This window comes from Ambystoma mexicanum, chromosome 6q (assembly GCF_040938575.1).
Source record: "Ambystoma mexicanum isolate Mex_15411 chromosome 6q, UKY_AmexF1_1, whole genome shotgun sequence".
Classification (NCBI taxonomy): domain Eukaryota; kingdom Metazoa; phylum Chordata; class Amphibia; order Caudata; family Ambystomatidae; genus Ambystoma; species Ambystoma mexicanum.
Window position 1 is genome coordinate 1,449,164,250 of NC_090937.1, and position 22,046 is coordinate 1,449,186,295.

Sequence of the window (22,046 nt, forward strand, 5' to 3'; positions counted from 1 at the left end):
ATATCCTTTCTCAGCAAGTATAGTCAATAGCTGAATGGAATCGCGTCTGCACTTTTTCTCTGTTGTGCTGCAAATTAGAATGTCATCCACATATTGCAAGACAACACTCTCTAATGTAATATTGCTTAAGTCCATCTACAGGACCCTATTGAAAATTGAAGGAGACTCACAATATCCTTGAGGTAGTCTAGTACTTTTCAGATGAACTTGCCTGATTGTATATGATGTAAAATCCTGTGAATCCTTGTGCAATGGGATTGAGAAAAATGAATTTTTCAAGTCAATCACTGTGAAATACTGTGCTTCAATGGGTATATTACAGAAGATCGTGGATGGGTTCCGGACTATAGGGAACTCGGCCTCGACTATCTGGTTGATTGGTCTTAAATCTTGTATTAAACGCCAAAACCTTCCCTTTGATTTTTTAATCGGGTACACTGACGTATTACAGGATGACTCTGATGTCACTAAGATGCCCTGCTCCATCATGGCAGAAATTGTCTTAAAAATACCTTCATCAGGGGGGCGTGGCCTGGAGCGCCGCAGATGAGGCTGCTCCATTGATGGCCTCCGTTGGTGTCCGCGGCTCTGACTGATCCTTCACCGGTTCCCGCTATGCTGCAACGGCCTCCTGGCAGGGATCTAAAGCGGAATGACTCCTGCACCCGTGGCTACATTCCTGGCCCCTAACGCGGCAGAGTGGCTGAAAACGCGGCGTTGGAACTTCTCTGCAGTGTTCCCCGCCGTGATTCAAGATGGCGGCTGCGACTAGGGCCCTTTGCCACCGCGGCCCGCTGGCACTATTCTGCCTGATGCAGGGAGGGGCAGTGTGGCTCCAACATGTAACAGCACTCTCGTAGTACCTGCCGCCTCCCCCAACCCTCCCCCTCATCTGCACGGGGTCTTCGATTGAGACGGCTGGGTCCGGCGACCACCATTCCAATGCAGAGAGCTACAGCGCTGCATCCTCCCCCCTCGCCTGGGCCTGGTGGCGCTGGGCCTCCCCCGCAAGACGAGCTCCGGCGGACCCTAAGCCAGTGATGCCTGCGGCCCCCACTTGCAGCGCGGTCGGCGCTCTACTTTCCAGGCGGGCGCCGCTGGCCCCACTAAGCATTCCAAGCCCCGACGGACCTGCCGGCCAGCAGCTGGCACCCTGAGGAACCGACGACCCGTCACTCTCCAGGTGAGCGCCTCTGTCCCCATTGAGTGAGGTGGCCCCTGAGCCTCCCCACTTGCATCCACGACTGGCTTCCCCCGGGGGCTTGCCCGGAGACCCGCCCCCATCCCTGAGGCCTACCGGATCTCGCCACCCCACCTCCTACTGATCGTGGTCTGCTTCCACTGCGGTGGTTCTGGTGCTCCTGCAGCTTCCTGGGGCGCCCCTGCCCATCGTCACCATGCACCGGCAGAGCAGAACCACCTCCACCCCATTGCTTAGGATCCGGGCCTCTCACCTTGTGTGGCTTCTCATTACGACACGATTACTATCCCGCGAAGGCACTCCTGCCTTTTCTCCCTGAGAAATCTCCTGGGGCGCCCCGGCCCACTCCATTCCTATCGCCACCTTAGGCTCCTGTGGCCCCTGGCAGCGAGCATATTCTTCCCCCTCCTCTTAAGCCATGACCAAGGTGGTGAAATCATCGAGGGGCACCGACATTGCCACCATGCTGCAGGCCCTGGAGAAGGGGAAGAAAAATGACCCCCCGAATCTAACTCCCCAGAGGGCCTCCGACGTGAAGGGCACGCTGGCCACCAAAGAAGACCTACCGGTCTTTATGTCTGACATTAAAGCGGAATTCCGGAACTGCCTGACGGAACTCACAGCCAAGTTGGAACAAACCGAACAGCGGATTGATAACGTTGAACACCGAATAGTGGAGGTTGAGGAACTGGCAGTGGACCATTCTAACTCGATGAAGGAGATGCAATGTAATATCCAAGCATTAATGGATAAAACCGAAATCCTAGAATTTAAGCAAGAGGATATGGAAAACCGCTCTCGGATCCGAGGGGTTCCCTCATCAATCCCAGACAAGGAACTTCCTGAATATGTCAGCACCCTCTTTCAATCTTTACTGCCGGACTTGGATGAAACGCAACTCCTACTTGACCGCACCCACCGAATGCGCCCCCAGCGGGAACTGACACAGACTCTCCCCCAGATGTCATCACGAGAGTCCACTTCTTCACCACTAAGGAGGCTATCGCTGCGATAGGCCGCACAAAGGACAAGCTCTCCTTCCAGGGATCCCCACTTCAAATCTTCCAAGACCTATCGCCCCTAACCCTCAAAAAACGCAGAATGCTCTGTCCTCTCACCCTTTTTCTCAGAGACCAGCAGGTGCGCTACAGATGGCTGTTTCCTACGGCGCTACAATTTTCATATAAAGGCACTCCTCGCACCACCAGTCACCTCGAGGAGGCGGCTTCCATTCTACGACCGGGCTCTCCCGAGAGCACGGAGCCCTCCCTCCCACCTCGATCGGACCCGACCCTGGAGTCTGGCTCCCCCAAGCATAAACAGACCCCCTGGTCATGAGTGCAGAGATCTTGCAAACCCAGATGATGGCCCACACTTCCCTTAAGGATCAAGCGGCACCGAGACTAGCGATACTCTCTTAAGCCCGCCGCGGACCCCATGCAGTCTATACCCTCCTCCAAGGTGGATGTCATCGTATTACCCTTGGAGAAAGCTTCAACCATGTCGCCCAGGTCGCCCCTTGCCGGCCTAGGATGTCCGGGGGTCCCGCTGACAGTTATCAATTGGCTCCCCGGCCACAGTTAGGTCATCCTGTTGGAGGCCGAAGTTGGAAGTTTGGATCTTCCGTTGGAGACTATTGTTAAAACCATCAGCCACAGTAGCCCTACCTCTGCTGACACATCGCAGCTATGGCTAACCTAGACCCCTCCCAATCCCCCCCCTCCGCGGCAAAGGTCCTCGGACAGCCAGCCCCCACACCAGCAATTGAAACTCACCACTCTGAATGTTAGGGGCCTGAACTCCCCCCCCCCGAAGAGGAAATCCATCCTACACAGGCTGCAATCCGATGGAACCTCAATTGCTTTCCTGCAGGAAACACACTTAATTCCAGCGGCCTTTTCCCGCCTCCAAAGCAAACTCTTCCCCACGCAATTCTTAGCGTCCAATGGCACCAAAAAGGGTGGCACCATTATCTTTTTGGCTGCAGGCTTGAACCCCCAGGTCCTCGATGTCCTGCACTGCCGAGAGGGTCGCTTTGTGGCTGTCAAATGCATCATTATGGGCCAACTCTACACTCTCGTTTCAGCATACGCCCCGAATGAGTTCCAAGAAGGATTTTACCAGGACCTGGAAGAGACCCTCCTCCTGTTCACGGAAGGACAACTTGTCATCGGGGGCGATTTCAACGGGGCCCCAGACCCCCTTAAAGACAGATCTCACCACCCCACCTCCAGAGACCAGAAGCTAGCCCTGACCCTGCTCCACTTGTTCCACACGCTTGATGTCGTCGACACCTGGAGAGTGTTATACCCGGAGGAGAAGGACTTCACCTTTTACTCATATGTACATCGCACTTTCTCCAGAATCGATCTCCTGTTGGCCTCACCCCGGATCCTGACCTTCACAGATGATGTCACGATCAGCCCCCGGATCCTCTCGGACCATGCCCCAGTCTCGCACTCCCTCCGAGTCCACGACCCGGATCCCCCTCCATGTCGCCAATGGACCTTGTATGACCCTATCCTGGGGGACATGACGGTGAGAAATGCGATCGCCAGGTCAATCAAAAACTTCTTTACGGAGAACCGTAATGAGGACACGTCCCCCGCCAACACCTAGGACGCTATGAAGGCGATGCTCAGAGGGGAACTGATCGCCCAAGGCGCCGTGTTTCACAAACAGAAGAAGGCGACCCGAGACGCCCTGGAGGCCGAGGTTTGTGCAGCCGAAGCGGTCCACAAGCAGAAGGGCTGGTCCACGAAATCCTACAAAGCCTTGCAAATGGCGAGGAAGAGGCTGGAGGCTCTCCACGCCAACACCACTGTGAACCTGCTCGCTAGGACCAAACAATGGTACTATGACCACAATAACAAAACCAACAAGCTCCTGGTCAGCAAGCAAGCTAGGCAAAAGGCTCGGAAATCCATCCTGGGCCTTCGGGACACACAGGGGTCGGTGCACTATGCAGACCAAAAGAAAATCTGGCTAGCCACGGCCCACCAATTCGAGACTATGACAGTGGTGCCGAGGGACTTGGAAGCGCAGCGTGCATACATCCGTAAGGCGGCACTTCCACGCCTGACCCCAGAGGTTGGCCAGGAGCTGGAAACGCCTGTCATGGAGGAGGAGGTGGAAGAGGCTATAAACAGTTTGAAACCCAGGGCCCCCGGCGCAGACGGCTTCACCACCCGGTTTTATAAACTCTTTCGTCCCCAATTGGTGGTTCCCTTGGCTCGCCTCTTCAATTCATTTGCGACTACCGGAACAATCACTCCGTCCATGCAGGAATCCATTACCGTTCTCGCTTTAAAGCCCGGAAAGGACCCCTTTGAGAACAGCTCATACAGACCAATTTCCCTGCTTAATTTGGATGCTAATATTTATTCGAAGATCTTGGCTAACCGCCTGGCTCCGGTCCTACCGAACATCATAGACCCGGACCAAACCGGCTTCATCAACTACCGGTCCACGAAACATAACATTCGCAGAGCTCTGAACCTCATAGAAGTGACCACAAGAAATTCCCAGCAGCTGGCCTTACTGGCCCTGGACACGACCAAGGCCTTCGACAAGGTGGACTGGTCATTTCTTACCCTGACCCTCGAAGCCTTCAGCTTTGGCCCAATCTTCAGGAAAATGGTCCTGGCAAATTATCAAGCTCCCAAAACCAGGCTCAGGGTTAACGGTCGCCTGTCGGACCCTATCCTTCCTACCTGCGGAACGAGGCAGGGATGCCCCCTGCCCCCCTGGTCATGGAACCGTTGGCCCAACTGATAAACGGACAAACCAACTGATAAACAGCCCGAAGATAGGCGCCACCCAGCATAAGATCGCCCTCTACGTGGATGACGTCTTGCTAACCGTCACAAACATCCAATCCTCCCTGAGGGCTGCTCTGGGGGAGCTACGTAGCTTCGACGAGGTAGGAGGATTCGCCATCAACTTCTCAAAATCAATAGCCCTCGGTGTGGGCTTGAGCCCGGACGAAAGGGTCGCCCTGGAGAAGCAAAGCCCGTTCCAATGGAGCACCCAAGCAATCCCATACCTGGGGCTCCAGACCCAGCACAACCAACAAAAGTCTACCAGGCCAACTTCCCCCCGCTCTTCGGGGAACTGGAGAAGAATCTCACGCACTGGCGGTTGCAGGAAATCTCCCTGCTGGGCCGGATAACAACTTGCAAAATGAACCTCCTTCCCCGCTTCCTATATGCCTGTGCTTCCCTTCCTGTCTCAATCCCCCTTCCCCTCATTATGAAGCTTCAACGGAAATTGATTGACTTTATATGGAAGGGCAAGAAAGCAAGGATTCCCCGGAAAACGATGATGGCCAGCGCTAGACTGGTAGGGCTTAGGGTCCCGGACCTCTGCAAGTATCATATCGCAGCACAGCTGGCCCATCTCCAGGCATGGGGACTGGCCTCAGGTCGCCCAAAGTGGGTGGACATCGAACAATCGCGCCTACCCCTGCCTCTTCGCTTCCTCCCATTCCTCCCTAACGCTTTGCGTCGGAGTTGGCCAGATGTGCTGATGGCCACGAAAAACTCGTTAAAGGCATGGGAGTTGGCTCGCAGATACAGAGGGATCCCAAGAGACCTGAGCGCGCTCTCCCCGATCTTCCACAACCCGGCCTTCTCCCCAGGAGCTCGTCCAGCGAACTTCAGAAACTGGGTTGCAGGAGGCCTTGAAATGCTGGCACAGCTCTTCACAGGAGACTCCCCCCTGGACTTCGAACAATGTAAATCCTCCTTTCAGCTAGCAGAGTCGGACAGATTCTCCTATGCCCAACTAAGACACTGGTGCTCCAACCCCCAGACCCGGATGGCAGCAACTCGGCCTCTTACTCCCCTGGAACTCACAGCGGCTGACCTGCCTGCCCAGGGGAAGATTTCCACCCTCTACAAGCTACTGCTGACGACCCCCTCCTCTCTAAACCCTCCTACATGTCCCTGTGGGAGACGGACCTGGGTCACGCTATAGAGGACCAATCCTGGGTGGATATCTGGACCAGGACGCGCACGGCATCCCGCTGTATCACCAACCGGGAGTGCGCCCACAAACTGCTTTTGCGATGGTACTATCCCCCTTACATCTTCACAACTTTCAACAAGCCCTGGTCCCCCACTGCTGCCGTTTATGCGTCCACTTGGGGTCCTACTTCCATAGGTGGTGGACCTGCCCTAAGGTAAAGGAGTTTTGGACCCAATGCCTCGCCACTATAAAAGACATTACCCAAGTGACCATTCCGCTAACTCCCGAACAGGTCCTCCTTGGGATCCCGCATCCGGACGCTTACCCGAGAACGGGGAGGAGGGCCACGCTGTCCACTCAACTCTTGCAGGCCGCCAAAATCACGGTAGCCCGCACCTGGAAAACTGCAGAAGGCCCCCTCATGCCCTTGTGGTGGATCAAACTCTGGGACATCCTAATAGCTGAAAAGGTCACAGCAGCTAAGGCGGGCAGACTCCATCGTTTCTTGGACGTCTGGGGCCCGGTCCTAGACTATGACCAGAAATATCCAGCGCTTACTTTTAAGCCACGCCTGATCTTGAACGCTCTCCGTTCTATGGGGGACAGCTCGCCATCTGGCGGAATGGAATGAGGCCCGGGAACAATGCCTTCTGCAGGCGTAGGAGTTGGGGGGAGGGGTGCATTTCAAATGTCATATGTCGTCTGTAACAAATGTGAGTTTATCATGCATGCTCCTGTGTGCTGTTAATAAATAAACAAGTTAAAAAAAATACCTTCATCAGCCTCCCTAGACATGGGATACTGTTGTGCTTTTGGTTAGATTGCTCCTGGTTTTAATTTTATCTTCACTTCTCCAACTCCTTTCAGTAAGGCTACGTCATAAGGGCCTGTAGTCCATACTGTAACAGGTACCTTTGAAATGTCGTCCTCAAAATATTCAGAACGTTTTTGTGCCAACATCATTCTCTGAGGCACCTCTATTTTAATCATTTCCACCCAATAAATGAGATTTACCTCAAATGTCATCTCATCTTCACCTATTTGCTTTTCAAATAGATCGTTTTTTCAGTGACGTCAGTCAATCTGTAACCTTCCCTAATGACAATAACTGCGCACCATGGTCTTCCGTCATCGTCATATCCATCAAGCAAAACCATTTTACCTCGCACTATGACTGTTTATATTGCTAAGGGAAACACTTGTCCCTTTTCCTCATGCATAGGTATTCTTGGTCTGAACAGAAACTCATCTGGTGTTCTCATCATTCTATCTGCAAGGCCTGGTAACCACGATACTAATATGCACACTCCAAATACAAATATCTCTGGTTCCAATAGAATAGCTCTCATAGTCATTTGTCCTGCGTATGCTCTAATCATTTCGCACATGTTCAAATAATGCATTCCTGGAGTTGAACATACTATGCCCTTCTCCGTGAACGATATTGTCATGTTTAGCTTTGTCATTAAGTCTAGTCCCAATATATTTACAGGAGTCTGCTTCAAATATAGCAAAGGTACTTTCATGTCACATTCTCCTATGGAAACTGGAAGTTCTTTTGTAAAAGGAACATGGCTTGTTGCTCCTGTAAAGCCCTGAGTATCTATGGCGTCGCTGGGCAAATAAAACTTGCCTTCATATATACACGAGTGCATTGCACCCGTGTAAAGTAAGAAAGAATATTCCTTATCCCATATAAAGACATCTAACCTTGGTTCCTCGTGAGGGTTCAGTGTCACTGATAGGATAGAACACATCAGGTCTCCCAGTGAGCTGTCCTAGTGCATATACAATCTTGTCCTACACTGCGTGAATGGATTTCCTACATCACCAGTGGCATCTCCTATTCCAGAATTCAGTACCTGTCCTGTACCTGTTGTTTGTGACAGTTGCATCGGAGACTGTTGAGACTGTCCCTGTGGAAAATGTGTCACCTTGTGCTGTGGTTGCAAGCTTTGCTGTACTCTTGGTACTTGCTGCTGTACCGTGTGATTCTGCACAAATCCATTTCCACCCTGCTGCGAGAACGCAGATGGATTCACTATCCCTTCTCTTGTGAATTGGTTGTCTTGCACCATCCCCTGACTTCTGCACGTACGTGCTAGATGCCCTGTCATCCCACACGTCCAACATGTTGGTGGCGGTTGCCTATTTTGCATATCCTGGTTTCCGTTTTGCATATTTTGAAAACCTCCCTGATTACTCTGGAAACCTCCCTGATTACTCTGCCATCCTCTTCCTCGAAAGCCTCTTCCTCTTGGGTAAAACCCATTATGGCTTTGATCAAACTGCCTTTGGTTATTGACCTGCTGCGTATTTGATCCATCTGTACTAGTTATCATTGCCCCCTCAATGGCATATTTTGATAATTTTTTCTGCACTAATTTAGCTTCTTCGCCCTTTAATGCAGCATCCTTTTTGCAATGTTGATCTTGCAGCATCCTGCAATGGTGCGCGATGGTCAGCTGTATTTCAGACCATGGCTTAGCCTCAATTCCTACCAATTTCTTGAGCTGCTTCTGTACCTGTTCTGGCAGCCCTTGGCATAATATGTGGTAAAACACGGGTATAGATTTCCCCCAAGATTCCGCATTTCCAATACCCGTGCGTCTTGGAAATTCTGAATATAAAGCAATGGATCATCTTCCTCCTTCATCCTACGTGTCATTGTAGCTCCCAAATCAGAAGAGTCTGGGTATAGCACTTGAAGCGCATTCCATAACGCGGTTCTACAATTGTTAAACAGCACTCCGTCATGCATGGTATTAACTGTAGTCACCCCAGGGTAACCTGCACATGTCCACACATCGTCAGCTCTATCACCAAGTATGGCAATTAAAAGACCCTTAAGATCTCCTATAGCTAAAATGGGTTTACAGTCATAAAATCGAATACAATAATGTCAAAAATTCGAAAAAATAATGTCGAAAAAAAGTCGAATTTTATTATGTTTTTTATTCAAAATGGGGGGGTTCCCCTCCTAACCCCCCCTTTTTTTAGTTTTTCTGACCTTTTTTTGACCTGCAGAGCCCAAAAAAAATATATTAATAAAAAAAAATTGTAATTCGACATTATTTATTCGATTTTATGACTGCACACCGCTAAAACCTTTCCCTACTGTCATTTTCTCTAACTCATGTATCCATTTTCCAGCTCCAGATGTCAACACTGGGGGCTTATTTTTCAGGTTTTCTCTATCCATCTGCAGCCTAGGTATAGATTGTGGCTTCGTACCTCCTTTTTCTAATAAGGGGAACTGTGACACATGAAACTCTTTTTCTTCTCTCATCATTTTTCTGTCTACCGCAGGGGTAATATTCCTGCATCGCTGTCTACCTGGCAATGTCCTTAACCTGTGACAATCCTTCATGCCGATCTGTTTGTATGGCTAACTCCGGTGATTTCGGTGCAGAACCAGTATAATCCAACCATCTTATTCCCTTCCCCTAGAGAAGCATCTTTCACAACTTCTCTCGTCTTCTCTTTCTTCACATTCTTCTCTTTCTGCATCTGATATTGTCTGTGCCCAACTCATGAAACTTCTCTCATCCTCCTCATTTCTATTCAGTGTCAGCCTATCTTCGGGAGGCGTCCTCAGTATCATACAACTGAGTGCTCTCAAGACGCTCATCCTCTCCTTTCCCATGGGGTATCTTTTCTAGCCCCATCTCATCATATATTCTATCGATTATCTCTCCGATACTTCTGGTGTCAAAGTAATCTTCTAGATTTACTCGAGCCATGCCTGGTACTGAATCGTACTCAGCAAAGAATTCTTCTATAGCTTCCCATTCTAATATTGGATTGAGTTTTTTAACCTCTCTTTCCAGATATTCGAGATCCAGTGCTCTCTGTCTTTGCTTGCGTTCTATGTCATCATAAAATTCTCTACGCTTCCTTGCTTCCTCTCTGACCCTATCTTCTTCTTGTTTCCTCGCATCTCTTCGTTCATGTGCCCTTTGCATTTCCTCATCTCTTCGTCTTTTTATTCTCTTCTCCTGTATTTTTTGTTCTTCTCCTATTCTCCTTTGTTCTATTCTATCCTGATCATCAGTTGTTCTCTGCTTATGATCACTTTTTCTTTGTTCTTCTGCCTTTTCTTGGTTTCTGACCTGCTCGTCATGATATAACTGCTCTTGTTTCTGCCTATCTTTTTTCCTACCCCCTTGGTCTCTTAATTGTTTTTCCTTTTTGTTCTCTTTTCCTTCTAATTCGTCCTGTTCTCCCCTTTGTCTCATATCCTCAATGCCATTGAGTTTCAATAAAATCTGACCTCCTCTCCATTCGTTCTGTGTGAATGCTATCTCATTAGTCCTATCCTCATCTCCTTTCAATCTCTTTACATCTCTTCCCGCACATCGAGATGTACTTGCTTGTGCTTGATCTCCTTTTTCCTTTTCGCGTCTCTCCTTGTCCTTCGGGACTTAGGAGGTAATATCTCTTTCTCGGTCCTTTTCTAGGCTTTCGTCACTACTTTGTCTAGACAACTCATATGACGGGTTGCTATATCCCATGCCTGCTTTAAGTTCCCTCAACGGGTACAATCCTTCATATTTACTATCTTCGCTTTTTGTTTCCGATGGGGCGGGTGGTGCAGAAGGCTCTTCACCCCCCTCTGTGCATATATTCAGTATCCAATCTAACGGTGGCTCCTCCTCTTTTTCTTCTTGGTACATCTTCCAAAGTTCTAAACTAGCAAGGCGTTTGTCTAACTTTTTTCCTTTGTATGTGGCTTGTAAATATGTTGTCATGTGCTGCAGGACCGTTTTAGATAGCGATCCGCTTTGGGGCCATGGCATAAACATTTTTTCTGCTGCCCCTTTAACCCATTCCACACTGTACTGTTTGAGCTTAGGTGCATGCTTCGGCAACTGTTTACATAAGTGTATCAATGGTGTAATGTCTTCCATGCTTAACCTGTTTATCCTCATTTTACATAACACTTTATTATACTTTACATTTCACAAACAAAATCGACAGTATGAGCGAGTACCATTCCTCGCAAGCTCAAATCCCGTCTTTTCAACAATAATTTTACTTTTACTTTTGTTAACAACAACCATCAATCCATGTCATGCAACATTTTTTCTTTATAATCATGCAATTTCCAAGCTATTTCAAAATGTTTTTTACCTTATGACATCATAAATTAACTAAAACACATCAAACAGACTGACAGATTCTGTCCGGCTACACAAATGTCATGCCATCTGCTTCCTCAGATGCATCCTGTCCCTATTTCTATTCTGACATGGAATGTAAGCCCATCTCTTTCAGATCGTCTTTAATCGATCTGGTCTCCTACGTCATCCTATCAATCAGGACTTTAGATGGAGGCTTCTGCTAGCGATCTTTAAAACCTAGGCACTGGTCGTATACTCTGATCGCAGCCACACTCACGATATCTCTTTGTACTGCTCGGCCACACTCGAGTCAATGTTTTCCCCTTATATGTACATTTACGTTATACTCTTGCTCTGATGTTATATTTGTCCCACCTCCCTCTGTTACCTTCCCTACTTGTTTTTTAAGGCATGCAATCTTTTGCCAAAACATGCAGTCTTTTTTACTCACCGTTTGCATGTTTTTCCTCTCCGGACGCTCGGGATCACGCCTTTGTTACCGTCTTTCTGAGCCGCCCGTTCGATCAGCTGCTCGTAGATGTGGGAAGGGGTTTATGGGAGAAAGCGAAGGTCCCTTCACACCTAACTTGCAAGATTTTCAATTATACTAACGACTATCTACGGGGAGCTTCTCGTTCTATCAGCCGGATGGCAAAGGACTTGTGATATTGCCGAGGACACGAAGTTACTTATGTCGACGGCCGATGAGTATCTTATCTAATCGAACCATGAGTCTCTGCTACCAAGTGAACTGGCTGGGGATCTCCAAACAGCCCTTTAAGATAGATGAGCAGCAGTACCCTTGAGCTAGATGGGGATGCAGATTCATACTCATGCATCAAATAATTATGACAACTCAATAGTTTGGCAAAGGGAGTCTGTTTAATGACAAGTACATAAATCGGGGAGTGCAATGAAGATCAGCAACCACTCGATCTTCTCTCTGGCTTCCAACTCCACTTAATTTCAGAAAAAGCACAGTATTTATAGCAAAAACTCGTCATCATTGACGTGTAATCTTAAAAACCTAACATGCAACGTGATGGTTTATAGGAAGGTAACTTTATCATGGGTACTATATCTCTATGTGGTAACGGGGAGAGGGGATTGGATAATCGATGTCAGGTGGGGCCACTAAGCCCTTCCTTCAAAATGGCCACTATGAATGTCACTAAAAGTACGACGTCCCATTGGCTCTACTCTCTATAGGACCCTAGATTACACGGTCCACTATGATTGGGTTGGCATCAACCCCACTCATACTTTTCCACTTACGTCTAGCAGCATGCAGAAAGACCAGCCAGGTGCAGGGAGTTTGTCTGCACCCCAGCTGCCCTCCCATTATGTTACAATCAATCATCACCTCAGTGATCATGTGTCAATTACTGCTTTGTAGTTTGGCCTCGAGTCTGCTTCTTGGTCTGAGAACTTTTAAGGAGTATGGGCATGGCAGAGATCCATGCGTAGGTGTGAAAGTCTCACTATTCCAGCCTGCCTTGTCACGTGACATGGACACCGTGAAATCAGCCTCTTCTTGACATATTTCTGTGTATTCGATTTAATTCTGCGAGTCTTCTACCATCTGTGGCTTATCTTGACCTTTCTGAACAGGATACTCTGTTCTTTTCTCCTTAATTGTCTCCACGGTTGGCCTTTTCCAACCAGATATGACCTTGGTCTCTTGGTATGGTTACCCTCAGCTGAGTTACGGCTCCTTCTTAATTCTTGATTTGTTTGCTCAGACACTCTCCTCTTGAGACTTTTAGTAACCTTTGTTTAATTCTGGTCATGTATGTTGTGGAATTATACTCATGTATGAAGTGCTTTTGATATATATATATATATATGTTGACGCTTGCCGCAATTTATTTACTCGTAAGCATAAGCAAGCTTCACGATTTCTTTTCTTCTTGTGGTTTCTTGCATCTGTACACGCTTAAACTAACTGAATATCTTCATCGTGTATATGGCATAAGTTTCTTCATCTTGGGTTCAAGATGTCATTTATCCATAGAATCTTCTTTTGAATTTGTTTTGCATCAGCATTCTCTGGTCTTATATCATCTATGTGTGTGTCCGTCCGATGCCTTATGACGTCACCATTCGTCTTCCTTTATTATCTTCTTGGCTTCCTTGGGTATTCCATTCTGACAACCGTCATTTTGTCTTGACTTAAGATATTGTTTTCTCAATGGGTACCTTACTGTCCAGGTTTTCTTCGGTGCCGGTACTTTAATAGGTGCTGTTACTGTAATAGGCACTGGGCAGAGCCCAACCGCTGCTCTTTGCTGGTTTATTTGTTCTTCATACGTCACATACTTTGGCGTGAAAGTACCGGGTACTACGAAGGGGTGGCTGGAGTGTGGATGACGCTTGGCACTTTCTCTTCACCCTATTGTGAGGTGATAGGAGCTGGCAGTGGTTCTGAACTTGACAAAGAGTCTGGAGTGAGTGGCGCTGGAGCGAGTGAGCCGGTGGTCAATGCGAGTGGAAGAATAAGGATGAGTCCCGCATGGCTTAAGGACTATGTGTATAATACCTAGAATGCCACATTGATTTCTGCTTTGGTCATTGTTCTTCTAATTAGGATTGTTTTGTTTTACATTGTTAGGAAAATTTCCTCAAGTTGGGACACTATAGGCTTTTTATTAATATTGTTCTATATGCTCTTCAACATCTGTTGTAGGGAATATTCTTACCTTACTACCTGCTTTAATTTGTTTTGTTTTCCCTATTTCCTTGTGCATTTATAAGGGGGGAGATGTGTTCTGATGTGAGCTTAGTGCCTATTATGATGTATGTTTATGATCATTCAATTGTTGTGTTTGTTTGCGGCGTTCCGGAGAGTTGGAACTCAATGCTTGCTGGAGCAGCCTCACCCTGCAGGCTCCTAATAAAGTATTTGACTTACCTGCCGGGCCCCCCTTACATCCTTTCAACAATCCAGCACAAATGGCAGGCCTACTTACCTCCAATACAAGCACTGTACTGGGAGCCTCTCCAAGGACAATGATGATCTGAATGATTGGGTACCAAGATAGGGTTAACATTCTAGATGCAGTGCAATGTCAGGCAGAGGTATAGCTCAATGATTCCTGGTTCTGAATCCCCCCAGCTACAGTACAGAACACAGATCAGGAAATATTCAGTGGGGTGAAGATGCAGCTCTGGTTATATGTGATTTTACTGACCACAATTAGAGTGGTAAATTTCATCATGGAAAAAATACTGAAATACGATTTATTTTTTACAAATGTGGGTGATGGGTCCCCCACCCAAGCCCCCCGTTTCTTTACCATTATTCTTTGCCATTATAATGCCACCACAACCCAATCCTGACCAATGTTAACCTCTTTCCCCCACTACCCTTTATTTATTTAATTAATGTTTGTGGTGTTTTTCGTTATTATGGTCCACTCTGAAATGTACCACTCTGTAATGTTTTATATATATTTGCTGGATACCGAAACTCTGAGCCAGGAAAATTAAGCGTAATCTGCTATCCCGGCTAAATTCCATATTGATTATAATAGCAAGAATCCTTGGGGCGCCGTGTAATTTGTTGAAAATATGACAGCACTGCGGCTGTGTTAGTGCTACTAGATTGTTCATTTTGGGAAGCAACTACGTTTGGGCAGAATGGTCATAAAAGTAATTGGTTAGATAATCTCTCTTTACATTTTTTGAGGTTGTTGTGGTGGAAGTGCTCCCCTTTGGGTGGTTTTCTAGATGGGCACGTGGATAAACTTAGCTGCCCGAGATACATTCTTGGCTGCAGAGCCGGGAGGGCGGATTTCAAGTGTTAGTTCAAAATGCTTGTGCTGCGGTGTAAAGCTTAAGAGTTTTAAACTAAAACATACAGATTATGACAAGAATGGATGTGATAGTGTGAATTATGTGGAATGGTAAATGGATAAACAGGGTCCTTCGGTGACAGTGAATTGCTTCATGTATTCACAGGAGAGGAGTTAAATTGCCGTATTGCAAGACATGGATTATCAGCAGCTGGAAATGTGAACTTAGACCAAAGTGGAAGGGTCAACAATACTTTGGTTCCTTTGCATCAGCGGCTCAATGTGTTCTTACTTGGTTGAGTGCATTGGTTCCCTTCCAGCTTGAATGCAGCACTTTGGATGACTCCAGCCAGTACATAGGCTTAGTGGAGAGGCCAATAATAAGAAATAAGAAAGTATTTATGCTTCATATATATATGCTGATAGGATCGGGAGTCACTGCACGCATCGGAGCCCGTAGCTGTATTCGCCTCACCAGCTGGCGACTCTTCATGTGCCGGAGGACGCATTTATGAGCGTCATACGGTAGGTGCATATTCCAGCTTGCCTTTATCTCCGCTGTACAACACGTGTATTTATTGTGCTTCGCATCCCTTTCCGCACCAGCTTCTTGTCCTTTGCCGACCGCTTCTTTTTACTAGAGTCGGTACTCCGCCTGGCCTCTCCAGCTGGACCGTACACATATATATTTTTGTGTAGTTTTTTCATTATCACAGCATTGGCATGACAGACATGCAGGACGCCTGGGTGGCAGCCCGGCTACTTCAAGCTAAGGATTTATTCTCTGAACAACAGGAACCTGCAGCCTTATTGCCCACTAGTGGGGCTAATAAAAAGGCCAATATTAACAATAGCAGGGAAGTGACTTTGCTGAAGGAATTTGAGAAGCTTCGAAGAAGGGAAATATCCAAGTGGTGGGAGGAGCATTCCCTTCAAAATTATTTGGATATTGGCAGAATACCCCGTGGTCTACGTATTATGACCACTCCGTCTTTCGAGGACCAAGATCCACTGATGCTTCAGGAATGGGGTGAAGCGAGTAAGGACTGTTCTGCCAAATCTTTGAACATTTTGGTAAAATATGCCAAACTGGGCCTTGAACAAGCACTTAAAGACTTGGGTAAAACGGAGTCTGAACTTACCAAAGTTCCTATAACAGAGGAAGGCAAACAATTACGTGCCAAAATCGATGAAGCATTAATTGTTTATGAAGATGACATTAAACAACGAAAACATAGAAAATTCCTCAGAGATAAAACAGACTATGAGATGGGTCATGTTTTTACCTTTGCTAAACGTTTTGATTCCATCCGTAAAACTAATGGCATACGACCAGCATCTACTAGGCCTGCAGATCCAGTTGCTGTTACATCAGAGTCTGACATTTCTGCATCTGAGACCGACGAGCCTATACCTAAAATGAATTTTTTAGAGGAAATGCGACTGCTGTGCCAGGATGGGAAAAATCAGAAAAGGGGCAGGGGTCGCGGCAAACCAAGAGGAAGAGGAAGAGGACAGAAAACAAGGGCAGGAAAGCCATCCGCCGCGGCTGACGTGGGAACCGGTCTAAACGGGCAGCAACAGGGCAGGTCAACGCGCTCTGGGGCCAAAAATCAATAATGGACAATATGCAGAGTTGCCAGATCATCACCTTTCGTCCCATGTCCTTACCAAACCTCAGACCTCGCTCTTGTCTTTAGGTCTTAATTTCTATCCCACCGCGAATTATGACTATGTACAAGCAGGCATCGATTTTGACAAATTTCTGCGCAAAATCAAGCTTAAGAAATTCTTTGCCAATACTGATATTACTGCCAAGCATTCAACACCATGTACTGGAGGCACTGATTTTCTTATCTCAGATATTCCATCACTCATGGATCTGGCATGCCTTGATGATGACAAATTTGATTCTACTAATGTTGATTTTTTGGACTTTGATATCAATCCCAATTGGGATATACGCAGCAAGCTTAAAAATAAATCAAGATTCAACCCACAATTCCCAGTAGGGGCTTGTATCGAGGCATTCAATGACCTCTGTGTAAATGATTTGAGAAGACTCCGCCAAAAAACAAGCACTACCAAGCAGAACCTTACCATGGCCCAGCGCATGGCCATTGGTGAACTCCAGCAGTTGTCTAATATTGTCATCAAACCAGCAGATAAGGGTTCTAATATTGTCATTCAGGACAGTACAAAATATGTCATAGAGGAAAATCGACAATTACATGACAGTCTGTGCTACACTAAGTTGTCAAAGGACCCCTTTGAAGAAATAAGGACAGATCTGATTACTCTATGTACCAAGTGGGCAAGTGAAGGTTTATTGGAGGATGATCTGATTAAATTCCTCACTCCGGTATGCTATACTATACCCATGATTTTCTTTCTCCCTAAAACACATAAATGCCTTACTCATCCCCCAGGCAGGCCTATTGTTACTCTGTGTGGCTCACTTTTGGAACATCTGGCCCAATTTATCGACGAAACACTTCTACCATTCGTATCAGTGTTACCATCCTACCTGAGGGATACTAAGGATTTTCTACAACATGTGACAAATACACCTTGGGAGGAAGGTCTGCTTTTGGCCACATTGGATGTAGTTTCTTTATACACGTCTATCAGTCACACGGTTGGGATTAATGCATGCAAATATTATTTGGACACTCGCTCCCTTAATTATTTTGGGCACAGCTCTATGATTTTGGATATGCTTTTGTTCTGCCTGCATAATAAAATGTTTTTGTTTGAGGGTTCCTTTTTACGACAAGTGAGGGGGACTGCTATGGGCAGCACCTTTGCACCATTGTATGCTAATCTCACGATGGGGTGGTGGGAGGCTAATTTTCTGTCAGACTTATTGCTATCTTCTTTTCCCACACAAATTGTCTCTTGGTGGCAGTATATTGATGATGTTTTTATTATTTGGAAAGGTTTGGAAAGTGATTGGTTGTTGTTTGTTAAAAGCATCAACAGTAATCAGGCCAATCTTGCCTTTACAGAAAGTCATAGTCGGTCTGAGATTGTGTATCTTGATATCATTGTAATGATGGATAACTCAGGTCTTCACATGGCGCTTCATAAGAAACCGACTAACACTGGCCTACCCCTTCATGCCAACAGCTGTCACCCGGTACCATGCAAAAAGTCCATTCCATACGGTGAATTTATTCGATATCGCCGTAATTGCTCAAACATTGCCAGTTTTGATCATCACTGTGCTTTGACAGCTAGGGATTTCCTGAAACAAGGGTATGATATGAGAACTATTGAAATGGCCTATCTTTGAGCGCGTGGCATGTCCAGAGACAGACTGCTCTATCATACTAATTCTAAAAATATTGCCAAAGATGACCCCAGATTCATCATCTCATTTGACACTGCCTCCAACAACATACATAAAATCATTGAAAAACACTGGCGTGTCCTCACGTTAGACAACGATTTGAGGCCTATTCTGGCCAAACGCCCGACTTTGACATACAAACGTGTACCGTCCCTTAGAGATAAACTTGTGTCCAGTTTTCTACTTCCTGCTGGCAAGAATCAGTCCTCTACCACTTGGCTTCCAGTTTCTCCATTGGGGTTCACCAAATGTATGAAGTGCAAAGCATGTGCCCATGCCACAGCACAGAAATCATTTGTTCATCGAGTCACGAAAACTCAGCAAAAGATCAAATTTGCTATTAATTGTGACACGACATTTGTCGTGTATGTGCTTTCATGCCCTTGCTCGAGATGGTATGTCGGAAGTACAACATGTAAACTGAAGCTTAGAATCTTGCAACATCTGAGAGCTATTAAGAACTCTGACCCGGCGTACCCAATGGCCAAGCACTTTAAATCTGAACATGATAATAATTTGAAAATGTTAACTTTCTTTGCAGTGGCACATGTACCTCCACATCCTAGGGGAGGTGACCGTGTGTTAAAATTGAGACAGCTTGAAACCAGATTTATCCTGGATTTCGATACAAAGCATCCCAAAGGACATAATGTTGATGAGGAGATGTACACTTTCTTGGGCACTTGACATTCTGAATTTTTGATTCTCGTGTGTGCTCCTCATACATTTATGTGATTTTCCTCTTGCCACCTTGGTCCTGATTTCCCTTCTCCTTGGTTTTTTGTTCCTTCATTTGTATGTTCACTTTGGACTTTGTTCTTGTGTTTTTGAAGGGGGGTTCTTCCCAGTTTGGACTGATTAGTCTATATATATTTTTTATCCCTTTCCTTATCTTTATTTAATTTATGATTTAGCTTTATTTTCTTTGCATATTTGTGGAGCGGTACACATTATGTTATGTTTTCCTCACTTTGAGGCTCATGTGCAGTTTTCCTTGTATCTGTGATTCTTGCTCATGCTTGCACACCGGTTTCGCCAGCCTTTTTTCGTAGTCTATTTACATGAGGTCATTTGGGGCCTTTATCTGAATATAACTGTTTGTCGTTGGACATTTTTGTTAATGGTATTGGACCATTGAACATGTTAGCTCGCTGCTTTCGCACTTGCATTTTAGTACAGCCTCATTATTTTGAGGCTGGATAGACACACTGCTGTCTGGCTGCTATCTATGCACTTTAGCTGGGTAACTCCTCTGCACTTGCACTTTTGGACATGTAATGTTTTATTAGCCGTTTTTTTTTTACCACCACGGCTGAAACTCTGGCTGGCTTCTCCGTGTTGCATGAATGGGAATAGTTCAACTGAGGATTAATAAGATGAGGTTTTATTATTATCTCTGCGGTTTTAATATCTATATTGTGGCTTGGATCTTATCAATTATATGTTTGTATGGTTTTAACTTTGAATAATTGTGATTCTGACACCATTGAATCATTAATATGGGGGATTGGGTTGTTTTATATGTATGCATATTGTCATGGATGCAAATTTTGCTAATTCTGTGATTACTTTTGTTTGATTCATCAATTACATATACTTATTTGTTTTGTATTTGATTTAACATATCTACTGACCATCTTTGCATTGAACAGCTCTTCTCCTGTCCTGTCACGGGCGTGTTTTAGTGCTTATATTCATCTGCACTATATCTTTCCATGTACTCTACTCCTTTCTATAATGGCCGCCTTCTTTTCCTCCTATATCCTTTACTTTGCAATGTCACAGACATAGTTGTAGGACTGCTTTTCCATTGTTTATATGTACCGGTTAATCCCTCCGCCCCTTACGTGATCAAGCGCTGAGTTAGCGCGAAACGCGTTGTTTTGCAGGCTGCGTACCATGGCGTCCTGCTTTTGTCTGTCTACCTGTTGCTGTCTGTGTTGTCAATTATTTTGTACAATGCAATTTTTATCTTTTATAAAAAAAACATTAAAGACATCTGTTTTCCAGGCAGTGTCTTTGTAAGTTTTGTCCGGTATTTTGGAGTGTGTTTTTAACGCCTGGCCCACGGGAGTGCGGTTCACCTTCTCCTCTCACCTTTTGATATATATATATACATATATATATATATACACCCCTTATGTGGAGGAAGTTCTTTTTATCCAAAACATTGAACACTATGTTATTTAGGGCAGGGATTTTAAACGTGTGATTGATATTGTGATAGGTAGGTCGGACAATATGTCTAGGCCCAAGTGAGCTGCTGCTTCAGCCTTCATAATCGCCATCAATAAGATGGACCTGGTTGATCTACGGTGCACACAATATCTGTATGTCAGGGGTTTCTCGTTTTACTCGCATGTGTATGGTACCTCCTCTAGAATAGATATGCTCTGTTTTAAGAGCATTAATGCAGATGCAGTCACAGAATCTGAATATCTAGGTAGAACTTGCTCAAACCATTCTGCACTCAAAATATATTTCAACGTTCTGTCTTTGTTGAGCCTGAGCGGGTTCGAACGGTCGCCCGTAGACCCGTGTGGCCTGCTGCTGAGGCTGCCTTCCTAACCCCGTTGGACTCCAGTAAGCCTCCTTCTGTCTCACTGTTCTTGTTGTTGCCTGCGCTCCGTGCACGTTTGTGCTGCCCCCGGCCCCCTCCCACCTCCTCACTTCCTGGTCCTCCTTCCCCTCTCCCTTCCCGCCTCCCTGCCCGCCCACACCCCCCTCTGATTGGTTGTCCTCGCAGCCGCTCTGGGACTATGGAACGACCGCTCACCATGCTCGCTTCTTTGTTGAGCCTGAGCGGGTTCGAGCGGTTGCCCGTAGCCCCGTGTGGCCTGCTGCTGAGGCTGCCTTCCTAGCCCCATTGGGCTCCAGTAAGCCTCCTTCTGTCTCACTGTTTTTTGTTTTTGTTGTTGCCTGCGCTCCGTGCCTGTTTGTGCTGCCCCCTGCCCCCTCCCTCCTCCTCACTTCCTGGTCCTCCTTCCCCTCTCCCTTCCCACCTCCCTGCCCGCCCACACCCCCCTCCCCTTCCTCTCCCCCAACCTTAAATCCCACCTCCCCTGGGCAACCCCCCTGCCCGGCAGCCCCCTCGGCTAAGGGCCCCTTAGACAAAGGGCGGCTCCTACGGCTGCGGCTCCCTGTGTGTCTGCAGGCGCCCGCAGGGAACGTCAGGCGCCAGTTTTTCGCCTACTATCTCCACCTTCTGCCGTCCCACCCCTCCTACACCTGTTCACCTCATGCGCATGGTGCCTTCACCTCACTGTGTTCCACAGTTGTCTCAAACTTAGGTGGCCTCTCCACTGGGTGTACCAAATATGCATTACTGTTGTTCTCTAAAATGTGGTAAACTAGGGTTTTTCTCCCCTCGCAGGTTTCTCAAACTTAGGTGGCCTCTCCACTGGGTGTACTTAATACGCGTTACTGTTGTTCTCTAAAATGTGGTAAACTAGGGTTTTTCTCCCCTCGCAGGTTTCTCAAACTTAGGTGGCCTCTCCACTGGGTGTACCTAATACGCATTACTGTTGTTCTCTAAAAGGTAGTAAACTTGGCCTTGCCGCTTACTTCCTGTCTGCGTGCTCTCGTATCGTCTGTCTTCCCCCCACTCC